This window comes from Larus michahellis, chromosome 15 (assembly GCF_964199755.1).
Source record: "Larus michahellis chromosome 15, bLarMic1.1, whole genome shotgun sequence".
In the NCBI taxonomy this organism is placed as follows: domain Eukaryota; kingdom Metazoa; phylum Chordata; class Aves; order Charadriiformes; family Laridae; genus Larus; species Larus michahellis.
The window spans coordinates 8,303,380-8,316,769 of NC_133910.1; the positions used below are offsets into that span (position 1 = coordinate 8,303,380).

General features: G+C 39.1%; 1 protein-coding gene across 7 annotated transcripts in view; it reads right to left on the reverse strand.

The window, feature by feature from the left end:
* The window catches only part of RALGPS1 (Ral GEF with PH domain and SH3 binding motif 1), a 118,955-nt gene that overhangs the window by 44,413 nt on the left and 61,152 nt on the right, over window positions 1–13,390 (reverse strand). The window lies entirely within an intron of this gene.

Below are 13,390 nucleotides of genomic sequence, written 5' to 3' on the forward strand. Positions count from 1 at the left end.
TTTTCTAAAAAAAATAGCCTCTATTTTTGTAATCTGTATTAGCAGCTTGGGGTTCTGGACCTATGGATTAAATATGCTGATATGCTTCCACTTCTCTCAACTACAGTAATATCCCAAGCCAAAAGATGAGTGACGTTTAAAGGAAGGGGGAGTGCTTGAGTTTGCTTTCTCAGCATGCTTTCAGTACAGCTCTGTTAATTTACCTACAGCAGTATATTTTTATCTCTGCCTGCATGCTTGTAAACGGCAGAAAATTAGATTTTCACATAAGAATATTAGCTGAAAAGGCCAGTGTGGTTAGTGTTGTACATTTATACATTATTGTGGACAATATTTTAAACCTAAGAGTTCACAGATAATCCCCCAATAGATTGCCTCCTGATAACTATAACAAGTTATTTCTGATGGTTGCTGATGCTTGCTGCCACCTTTATGTTAAAAATCCTACAGCATTATTCTTTCCATTTATCGCTCCTTACATGTTGCCTAGCTTCCACATCCACATATTTCCTCAACTTTGTAGGAAAACTAGCAGTCTCTGCCAAGCCAGTGAGTGAACTGCACGTACATCTACTCCATAAGTAACTCATTGAATGATCTGAGCTTGACTGTTAAAAAAATAACCCAGAAGAAATCCTCTCTCCTTTGGGCACAAGGTTTTCCCCAGCGTGGCCTGAACACAGCTTGTCCCTCTCCTGTACGCTCATTCCATTCTCTCACTCTCCTTTCTGCTTTCTTGGTTTGGATCTGACTGGTTTTTGCTGTTTGTAAGAGTGCCTGGATTAACAAAGTATATACACGAGCAGAGAGGGAAAAAAAAAGGTAAAAAAGAAAGAAAAAAAAGACTTAATCTATTTAGAAGACAATTTCCTACACGTCTGTCTAGATCAGCAACACCTGCTCTTCCTGTGTCGTTTCTCACTCTTGTGAAAGTTATGGATACACGTACTAGTTCATTACACCTCATGGTAGATTTCACATCTCAGATTTCACATCTGGCACTAGATTTCACATGTCATACTAGAGAAACATGAACTAGATAAACATAAACAGCACGTTGATCCTACTTATATCTGCTTTGTTTCCATATCCCAGTTTTAGTTACATTTTAGGGGGGGAAAACAACAACCCAAACCCTGATTACTATTTTCAGCTCTTCTGAACTTACCTATTACAAAGGGTCCAAACATACTGGGAGCCGCTCCACCCATCATCCAACACACGAGAGTTGCTAACATTTACACACTGCCAACACAGACCAGGCGCCTTGCACATCAGAATGAAGGAAAGAACCCTGATTTCCCCAGTACTGGAATGGCTCAGTAGCAGTCCGATGCTGAGTAAATCCAGACTCAGTCACGAAGATTTCTCCAGGACCTGGAGATCCCACCTAGATTCAGACCCATATAGCAGCTCTTCATTGTCCCCTCTTGTCAAGTGCCACATCAAAACACAGAGTGAAGCCTGTAAAAACTGCATTTGCTCAGAGTCTCTGTGCTGCTGCAACATGCCTTATGGCAGCCTAGTTCAAGGCTACTTTCTAGCTATTTTGAGCAAGTTTGCAGCTATTCTCATTGACATGAAGGGTATAAACACCCTCGTGATCTCTAACTGTAGTTGTAAGCATTTGTTCAGGACAAACAGTAATTTTCCAGTAAAGCACAGAGATAAGGACCAACGAGATACACGAGCAACAAAAAGGATGGGGGGAAGGAGGGGGTAGCATAGGTCCTGTAAATTCCAAATAAAAATGTAAGGAAATGGGCTTTTTGTGGCTAGTGGGCTGCAGGAAGAAAGAAACCAAACTAATGAATGTCAATAAAAAATTAAACTGAATGTAACATGCTGGAACGTAACAGAACATATTTTTGTAAATACGTATTAAGATACTCCGTTTCAATGGTGCTCCTCTCCCTCCCTCCTTTTAAAGCAAGAAGGATGATTAGTTTGTTATGATTTTTTTTTTTTTTAGTGTTACCAGCCTTCATCTGGGCAGTGGCATTTTGAACTCTTCTATATATATGATGTGATAATAGGAATAGATGAGAATCACTTTACTTTGCTCCGAGGAATCACAAAATTATTCCCTTCAGCAAAAGACTTTAAGACCTGCTTCTCAAAGGAAAGGCTCAGGGTTGCCATATGCCAAAGAAAACACACAGCACTAGCTTCTCAAACCTTGGCTTACATTTGTGCTACTGTGCACTGAAAAAAGCTCTCTAAGATGTGAAGCCATCAGGATATTTTCCAGAGGGTGAGCTCATGGGCAGCTGCTTCCACAGGCAAAACATTTTCCAGTGATACTGACTTTTCTCCATTGTTACAAGAACTAATTTTGCAGCTGGATATTGTATGCGGACAACACAGTATTCATTAGTTTATGGTATCACGGAAATAATAACACAGACCAAGGAAAAGCATGACCAAATAATCCAGAACTAAATTTATCAATGGAAATCACACTGCGTAAAGGGGACCGATTATTTTTAAATTGGCAAAAAGAACTATAATACCTAGCTCTTAAATTTTTATTGCAGAGCTCAAACAAAACAGTAATATTACTGACAGTTTAAAGACAGGGAAACTGAAGTAAAACAAAAAAGTGACCTTGAAACATAGTAGTCAATGCCACCCAGATTATGCATTTTGAGTGCTCCATCCACCAGACAACAACTTCCAAGGCTAAATTTTGTTGAAAAAGTATTTATGGAGAACTGCAGTGCTCAGCAGGATGCAAACCGAAGACTGTATATTTGTGCCTTGATTCACAGTTAAGTTTCTCCTATTATTTCTTTATTCGATACTCAGGGCTTCTGAGAAAGAGGAAATAGCATTGAGGCAGATAACAAATAAGCATACTTTGGAGTTGATGGGTACTAACAACATGCTCTTAATAATCGCAAGCCTTCTGAAATCAGTGGTTATTCAGCTTCACCCAGTTCTGATGAACCTTAGCTCAAGCATATAAGCTTTAACATCTTCATGAACAGCTATGGTGTGTGATTTGTTCCTTGTTAAGACAGACTGACATAATATGCTATGAAAGACAAAATTATTTCAGTCCAGTAAATCACATGTACAAAGTTATACCAATGAGAAAAGCTGGGATGGTATTACTTTAAATAGCAGTAGCAGAAACAAATAGAAACCTGTTTTTTAAGGCGTTTGCCTGGAAGTCAAAAAATCTGGGTTCAAATTTTCTGTTCTGTCACAGGTTTCTTCAGCCTGGGCAAGTTATCGTTACCTTGTATTATCCATGAGTTCAGTCCGAGAGATAGCATTTCCCTGTCAGAAAGACCTCATGAAAATAAATATGACTGGTAAGACTTAACAAAAGTGAGGTTTAAATTCCTTACAGAACATATGCAACAACGTGCAGCCCGTAGAAGTAGCCGCACCGCTTATTCTTAACAATCAGAATTTCAAATCCGAAATTTACAGTACCTAAAATTGTCTCACAAATGCACAATGTTGCAAAACTGATCCTAAAAAACCAGTGCAGATGAAGACTGAAAACTTGTATCATTCTAAATTGTCTTTTTTTATATCTTTTTTTTTTACTCTTTTTTTATAACAGCTATAAAACTATCCTGTGAAATAGTAGGAGCTAACAAACCCAGAATGAAGTGGTTGAAGAACACCCCTACTGTATACCTGACATATACGTTTGTGCATAGTGCTCTGCTAAGGGTCTGTGCAATTCCGCAAATGCAGTAAGTTAGGAAACGGCTGCTGTATGGTATTTTTGTTAGTCACTTTACAGTCACTAAAGTCACTACTTTACAACAAAGAATAATTATCTGATGGGAAATTATTTCAGATTAGCCTGAGGACTTCAATTTGTTATCCTTACTTAACATTTTGATCAAGTGCTATAATAATCTTCCACATTTGTTTGGTAAATTGTACTGTTACTGTGACAACCACACGCTATAAGAGTAGAAAAAAAATATCTTAAATGTTTTAATGAACAAATTTAGTTCCCTACTTACCATCACGTACACTTTCTAAAGATACTCACAACCCAGAAGCCCCTGAATGCACATATGCTGCATGTCTGGGTATGGAGCATTCTTTTAGTACAGGAAGCAGTGTCTACAAGACACACAGTAACTGGCACGCATAACCGAAGGGAACCTATGGAAAGTAATTATTTTCCCTTTTTTCTCCCCAAAAGTTGAATGATGACACTGGTTTGATAGGAAAAACAGAAGAAACAAAAATGTGTTTCCAATTTGTAGTCAGCTATATTTATGAAAGCCTTTTCCCACATACAGTAGTGTGGTTTTATCATACTAAATAAAGCAGAGGACAGAGAGAGAGCAACTTATCAATTAACTAAATGGTAGAAAGTCCAAATCACTACAGTCAGCAGTCTGTAAAACCAAAGACACCATTCTTAGGAGATTAGCTCATAGTCAGAAAAGCCAACAGTTTTGTGGTATCATTGGTTTCAAGAAAACTGGATATTTTCCATGGACTAAGGGCTGGAAAATTTTTCTACAAAACCAAATGTATATATACTGGTTAACCTTGGTAGGACTTGGAGTACTCTAAAAACAACTGAAGACAAGTCTTTGCCAAGGCAACAACATGTGATTTGTAATACATCTTGCCGGCTCAGCGGCCAAGTGAATGGGCTCACTCACAGGAAAGTAAAAGTGGGATTATGACCAGGTTTATCACTTCTGTCTGGTGCCAGCTCTCCAGAACCTAGCACCACACACACACACACAGGCAAAACTATAATGAGGCTGAGCTTTTTTTTTTTTAAACTTGAAATAACAATATATCAAACAAAACCCCAAAGATATTCTGTACCAGGCTATTTTCTAGATCATACGGAACTTCTTAATTGAAACAAGCTAACTTCTAACTAACCTCTTCTCATTCCAATAATCATGCATATGCTTACTATACAAACATCAGTTTCTCTCTTTTCTGGTTTCAGAAGCAGAAAACAGTACTGGAGGGCCGCATTACCACTCTGGGCTTGTCTATAACTGGAAAGCATAGGCAAACTATTTTGGAATATTTACTCTGGAACAGATACTCTATTACAGGCCCAGCATTCCTCAAGAATGATCACATCAAAATTGAGATGTTTGCTGGAATAACTACTTCAGTAAGTTTTCAGTGTAGACAGTATTCACCTGAATAAAACTTAGGGATCACCCAGACAAATGTACTTCATAGGTTCAAAAACTGTGTCAATATAACACCTATGCATAGCATAACTCTAATATGCAACTCCACCTCTTTTAATCAAACACAAAACCCCAAATAATTCAATAATTGGAGTGAACGTTCTGAAAATTATTTTACTTCATGGCAAACAAGAAGATGCAATTGCAAACAACAAAAGGTATTATGTACAATTACTAAAAAAAAAAGGTAAAAATCAGTATAGTCTGTTACCTCTACCAGAACAGAATCTAAAATCAGTTCGTAACTATATTTTAAGGAAGACAATATTTCCATAAAGTATTAGAAGATTTGTTCCCACCAACAGAGTGATGGCAAATACATTTTTTTAAAAATGGATAACAACAGTAATGGAAGCTACACTGTCATTATAGTATGTGCATGAGTACAAAAGCTGTTCCACTCACAAGCAATAGCTTCAACAATGGGATATAATGAGCAACTACGCTATTCCTAAACAAGTCCCTTGAAAGGCACGAGCACCTTTTAAATCAAGCATTTGTTAACAAAAATCAAAACAAAATTCTATCACCGATACAACTTTTAATTCCACGCTCTGCCAACAGCGTCTCCTGTACTGCCCTGTTTCTTTTGGCTCCCTCTATACCTAAAAAAAGAAATAGCAATCACCAGCTCCAGAGGAAGAGGAAGGAAGATCCCACTGCCTTCTCAGATGCTGCAACACCTTTTTAAGCCTTAGTTGCTCACTTGAATACATCAACTGTTTAGATATCACTGATCTGACCTACAAGAGAAAAGTAACTCTCTAGCCATCTATGACTTTTAAGAAAGCAACATTACAATTTTAACCTTATTTTTAAGGTAGATTATAACATGCAGTTTGCAGGATATGTTGCTTTGCAGCATGCCTTTTTATAAAATGCAATGTTACTAAGAGCACAGAGGTGGCAACCAAACAGAAAGCTGTTCATTTTCAGTAAGGTTTTAAAGATAAGTTTTTTCTACCTGCTTGGCAGCAGTGAGGCCGCGGCTGTAAGACGCAGCAGAGTCCTGCTCACCTCTGCGGGACTGGGGCTGAGGGAGAGGGGCAGCGGAGCAGGGCGCTCAGGACAGGCCTGAGGGACGGGGTGAGGGGAGGACGGGCCTGAGGGACCGGGCGAGGAGAGGAGAGGAGAGGAGAGGAGAGGAGAGGAGAGGAGAGGAGAGGAGAGGAGAGGAGAGGAGAGGACGGGCCTGAGGGACGGGGCGAGGGGAGGACGGGCCTGAGGGACCGGGAGAGGAGAGGACGGGCCTGAGGGACGGGGCGAGGGGAGGACGGGCCTGAGGGACCGGGAGAGGAGAGGAGAGGAGAGGAGAGGGAGAGGGAGAGGGAGAGGGAGAGGGAGAGGGAGAGGGAGAGGGAGAGGGAGAGGGAGAGGGAGAGGGAGAGGGAGAGGGAGAGGGAGAGGGAGAGGGAGAGGGAGAGGAGAGGAGAGGAGAGGAGAGGAGAGGAGAGGAGAGGAGAGGAGAGGAGAGGAGAGGAGAGGGAGAGGAGAGGAGAGGAGAGGAGAGGAGAGGAGAGGAGAGGAGAGGAGAGGAGAGGAGAGGAGAGGAGAGGAGAGGAGAGGAGAGGAGAGGAGAGGAGAGGAGAGGAGAGGAGAGGAGAGGAGAGGAGAGGCAGGAGAGGACGGGCCTGAGGGACGGGGCGAGGGGAGGACGGGCTTGAGGGACCGGGCGAGGAGCGGATGGGCCTGGAGGAGAGACGGAGGCGCAGGATGCGACTCTGGGCATCCCCTTAGCAAAAAGGGGGTGTGTGTGGAGCTGTAGAGAGCAGATTTTTCTCAGAGATGCACCGTGACGGGACAAGGAGCAACTGACACAAGCTGCAGCAATGCAAATTCCCTTTAGAGTAGGGAAAATTCAAAAAAAACCAACAAAACCTAACCACCCCCAAAAAATCACTTTTAGAGGGGTCAAGCATGACACTGTTGCCCAGAAAGGCTGTGAATCCCCATCTCTGGAGGTTTACAAAACTCAGCTGGACAAGGTCCTGCGTAACCTAATCCAGTTCTTATTTAACCCCGCACTCAGAAGGAAGTCAAACCTCCAGAGGCCCCATTTTCTATGTGATTTTTTCCTATCCCTGTAACTTGCTGATGTGGCTGTGGAACCGGCCTGCGTACTGTACTACATGCATGCTGACAAAAACCTAGATAGAAATACCAATTGTGACAGATATTTTAGCAGATTATGCCCATACCAGATACTATACTTTCTACAGTAATATGAAGGTGAGAAATGCTATTTGTAAAATGTGTATTTAGGTAAAACTTAAGTATGGTGTGGGGAATCATTTCGGTGTACGCAAACAAAATAGCTGCACAGTACAAGAACATACTCTTTCTTAACAGTGAAATTAATTTTACTTTTGATGTGTGCATCAAAAAAGAATCAAAATGCTTTTCAAAAATTTACAGGGACAGCACGAAAAAGAATCTAAGTAGGAAATTAAATAGTAGTCTACCCTTTTTGTGCTAGAGGTCCAGGCTAGTCAAAATCCAATCCCACACTAAACTTCCCTCTCAGGTTTTGGAGTCAAAGAGTAAGAAATGTGCATCTTTTAATAAAGCATGTGTGTTTTGTTACAGAAAAGCTGTAATCAGTATCAATGAAACTCAACATTTAACAGAGGCTTACATAAAAGAAAAAAGATGCATCAAATCAATAATAATACATTGTACCGAGACAGCTTCCTTGAGCTACTCAATTGTGTGGTTCACAAATTGTTTCTGGTCTTACTATGGCCACACAAAGTGTATCACGTATCTAGACCTGACTTAGCTCCTGAGTTAGAACCTTCCCATTAATGAGAGCTATAAGAAAGGAGGAAATATTCATACAGCCACCTGATATTTAAGCCTGAAGCCCACATCTGTTTCATACAGCCATTAGCACAAGAGCTGTTTTCTTGTCTCTTATTACCTCTATAATTAAAGATTTTTGGTAAGTAAATCAGTCTTTAGAAAACTCTATTAAACAAAAGACTCACAGTTAAAACACAAAAATCCTTTCCAGGCCGTATAATAGTTTGCTTCCCTTCTACTAAGCATTTTCACTTGTTCGCTCTACCCTAACAACCTGCACACATTCATATGTTCTGAAATTAATATCTTTAATTACTTTGAGACATTCAAAAGTATCTTACACTAGATGCTATACTGCAGTGTTACGATGCGTTAAAAGATTACGATAAATAAAGAGAAGGGAAAATAAATATAAGGCAGCTTACTGAAGATCCACTGGATGTATAAAACAGAAAAAGAACTGACTTGTTTTTCACTGAAGTTTTCTCTGAGAAAGTTGGTAAACTGGAAGCTGTGAGCATTCTAGTTCTTGGATGAGTTTAGAAAGAATCAGCCTTTTCCCTGGTCCAAGTGTGCGACAACGGCCTGTTCCTTATTATAGCTCTATCCACAAATGAGATTGTATAACGCTTACGTTTTTCTTTCTCAGTCATATCTATTTTGTGTCCTGAGTCATAAGAAAAAAGATTAAGAACAAAGCCAAAGCACAACATAAGTGCATGTCTCAAAGTGTTCAATCTAACTCTTAAATTCTTTTAAATATTAATAACCATTAAATAAGAAAGAGTAAGCTTGGAGCTAATTAAATATTTTTCACCAAATAATAAATTAGTAAAAAATTAGGTTTTAGCCTTCCCCAAACTATTTGTGAATTGAGTTTAATTCAGGGAGTAGTTTTGAATGGAAGTATTTCTTTTCCTGACCTTCATTTGCTAATCGGAAGAATAATTGTAATTTGCTTCTTTAATCAAAAGCTCAACACTGAAACGTTTACGTCAGGCACAGCACTCTGCTAACTTTAACCATTAAATTGCACTTCATTTTTCACACTTAACATCATTCTATACAGTTTTGAATTTTTTTCTAGAAATAAAGGAAAAGAAATAAGTCTTTCTGTGGAAGAAGATACATCACTAACAAAAGTGCCAATGCTTTTAACTGCAGTGGTATTACTTCTGTGAGTGTTACAGATATAGAGTAGCCTTTTCAAACTTAATTAACCTTCCCATGGTTTCTCAGGTCTGCCATAGCAGTGTTTATTTGCACAGAGTTCCGTTCTCCAAAGAGACTTTAAACTAAACTAATGGGTAACATCAGTCCTGATATAATTAGTGACTCAATATGACAAGCATTTTCTAATGCTTGGCAGAGACAGCTGGAAATACTAGTGCTTCTACAGTGACATTTCAGCATGGTTTAAAATTCACAAGTTTTAAAGGAAATGAAAGTAATACAATTTCAGTGAACTGACCTCTCAGTCTGACAGCTGATTTAAAGCGCTTCAGAGAAAACAAAAAAATTCCTAAAAGCCATTCTTTCCTACCTTTTGATAAATCAGCTCAACTGAGCAGCCTACCATCATGTTGCATCTCATACAAACAAAGACTGTCGCTGATCTCAATACAGTTTTCATAGAACCACAGAATACCAGGTCGGAAGGGACCCCAAGAATCATCTGGCCCAACCTTTCTTGGCAGGAGCATGGTCTAGAGGAGATGGCCTAGCACCCTGTCCAGACGAATGTTAGAAGTGTCCAATGTTGGGGAATCCACCACTGCCCTGGGAGATTATTCCAGCGGCTGGTTGTTCTCACTGTGAAAAATCTTCCTCTTGTGTCGAATCAGAATCTCCCCAGGAGTAACTTGTCTTCTCTGTGTGACTCCTTGTAAAAAGGGAGTCTCCATCCTCTTTGTAGCCACCCTTTAAATACTGGAACATGGTGATAAGGTCTCCCCGAGCCTTCTTTTCTCAAGGCTGAACAAAGCCCGTTCTCTCAGCCTTTCCTCATATGGCAGGCAAGTTTTCTCTTCTTCACTCAAGAACACTGGTGACCTCAAAAGAAAATCTTTTAGAAGCAGGGCTGCTAACCGAAAAGGCCACTCGAGTGTCTGCAAACATTTGAGACTTCTCAGAAAGTCACTATCACCTGGAACACCAAAGAACCTGTTTAACTCAACTAATTAACTCTCAGCCATTCCTCTTGTCTATGTTTAATGAAAGAAATACAATATTATCATTGCTTTGTACTTAGCCATCCCAAAATTAAAAGAAGGAAACAATCCCATGGTGTTTCCTGAATAACCTCACCCTAATGGATCACTGGAATTAATCATTCCACCTAGCAATGAAGCCTAATACAGAAAAATAGGCAAATAAGTGGAGCATAACCCAAGCAATTTTCAAATTAAGATAATTTTCACATTAAGATTAATGTGAAAGAGAAAGTTACCAGTAATTCATCTGGAATTACGTTCAGGCATTTATGCCCCAAATCACCTCTGACTGGTGCAAATCACTCTCTTATCCACTGAAACAGTCTAAAAAATTCTGAAGCCATCCAAAGCTTCCTAGAAAAGCTTTCCTTCTGAATAAATCAGATTTTCTCAAGAGTATTGCCAATTATTTTTTTCATTTTCCCCCAAAACTCAACTATTTCCCAATGCTTTTCCCATGAATCATGAAAAATATATTACAAAAGATTAAATATTGTAATAATGATTCATTTCAAAATTTTTAAACATATCTCACGCCGTGTCAGAGAGCAGAGAATGCTTCAAAAAAGAATATAGGAAAAAGGCAAAGGTACAATAGTTGTTTTCCAGATGTAGCTTCCTGTCGGCAGTGAACTGTGGTTTAGGGACTTCCTGAGATAGATATTGTATAAACACTTTTCTGTTTAAGTTTGGGTGGTATTTTTTCTTTACAAGGTTTCTTCTCTGAATCTGTCTGTTCACATTTTGTTTTTCCTGGTATTGCTACACACACACACTTTTTTTTTCCACCCCAATTTTTGGTTTCAAAAGATCTTGTGGCAAAAGAATTCAGCAATTGACCTGCGCACCACCTGAAACACTAATCAGTTTGATTTCTCAAAATTTGCCTTTTTAGAATTGGTGAATTCTTATCTCTTTTGTTCACTTTGAGCTTCTGACCACTGACTCACAGTTAACTTCTACGACCAGCTGTTTTACAGTATCTTCAGTACTTCTCAAAGCCAAGTCTAACATTAGACAACTCCTTGCTGACTCAATTACTCTGGTGAAGACAACTGTCGGCTTTCACGGCCAGGAATAACTGGCTATTAGTGTCCTACTCTTAGTAGGAACCATTATTCTCCACTCATGGATTTAAATATAAGCTGATCTCTGAGATTCTCAGTATGAAAAGCAAACAGAACAACTATGAAACATTTTGAAAAACACGTCATTCAGCCTAAAGCCTTTAACAAAAGCAATGAACTCCACAGTATTACAAATCCAAGGAAAAGGCATTCCCATTCCAAGCAGAATGCCCACATGAAGGCTAATCCCATTTTTCTCTTCGGTCCTTCCCGAAGGGCTGACACCTAGCGTTACGCCAACAATTCAGATATCTTACAAGGACTTGGCACATCCAAATAAAAGCTCCCCGACACCTATGAAGTTGGCACAACTTTATTTTTCCCAACTGACAAAACTGCAACAAACCGAAGAAATAGGAAAGCTTTGTCATACACAATTTGGAATGACACGTATACAAAAGGTTCCAAGAGCAGGCTATTTAGACAGCTTTGAAAAGACAAAAAAGCTCGCAGCACTTAATCGGAAGGTTGATCTGTGTAATGATATGTTGTTTGTTATTCAGAAAAGAGGACGATCAAAGAAATTGGGTTTGGCTATTTTTTATCTTTCAAATATTTTGATTTATAACATGATTATCTGTAAGAGAACATTAATAACTAAAAAACACACCACAAGAGACATCTCTATTCAGTCTCCTTCATTGGGTAAAATTTTTAGGCATTTAACTGCACCTATTTAAGTGCCCTAAAACCAATGGAGCTTAAGTATATGTTAAAGAGATTAAAAGTGGTTATGGACGATTTATAAATATGCTCCTAAATAGAGAATTTTATCCTTGGGAAATCCTGTATTTCCAACAACCTTGGTGTTCCGGGGCATAACAGCAAGTTAGAAACCTGTATTTTTCTACATAAGCAAATAATCTGAAGACGTTCAGTTTAAAATGAAAATGAAGTACCCAACTCAAGTAGGAATCTAGGTAGGGAACCACCTTCCTAGCTCTGGAAGTAGTCAGGAATTTGAGAAAGTGATCAGCACAGCAAATCGCCACCTCAATACCTTGGCAAACACTGGTGGCAACCCGCTGCCTGCACTGTTCCTGCTCCCCGCTTCCCTCCCTGGAGAAGCTCTTCTACCTGTCAGCTGAAAGGGCACCTTGGAAAGAAAGCAGTGTGACTCACAGGCAAGCTGGGAGAAAATTTAATGGGTCTATTGATAAATCTGTCAAAAATTAATAGAATAATCACATTCAGATTCAATTAAGACAGCTTTTCCAGTTTAAAACTAGTGCATTGGAAAAGCTTTGGACTGCTTTAATCCCAAGCATCCAGACTGTGCTACTTACTAGCACTGAAAGGACCGCTTCAATCTCTGGGTTTGTGTTCTTTCTCTCTTTAGAAACAGAAAGGAGCAAGCTTTTGAGTTAAATTATAATATAATGATAACATAATGACAGTAACTGATAAGAGGTGCTAACGTTGCCTGCAGGAATCCCAGGCCATACAGTAAAGGTACAAAAAACTTTAAAAGTCTAAGGCCTACTGAGTTACTAGTCTAGTATCTTCAGACGTGTTTTATTCTGACACAGTAGACGTTCACTTTTATGATGGAAATGATTCACTATTAGAACAGCCACTACTTGTCCACGTTCTAACTTGAACAGAAATAGAGCTTGTTTTAATCCAGTACATTTAAACCTCTCTATTTGTCCTTTGATTAATCGAAGTGTTCTCATATTGGTTTCCTCGGTTTCTTCAAAACCCAAAGATCTTTAAAGCTGCTTGAAAAACTATGAACAAATACGTTATTTCCATATAGCATGGCTTCTTAAAGAAGGCTATGGCACGCAATAACAGTGAAATCACAGTTTGGCTTGCTAGACTGTTGATAAAAAGTACCTAAAAAAATGAACATTTTTATATTGTGAAATATCACTTTTCATTTTGAGAATTTCTTTGCAAGTTTCCCAGCAAGTTATAAATACCTCTTAAAGACAAATTTTACATTAATTCAAACAATCTCTTTTAAAACCAGAGATGATGGCTAATAACTAGAAGCATTCCACACACAGAAAGCTCTGTAATAGCAAATTTTTAGAAA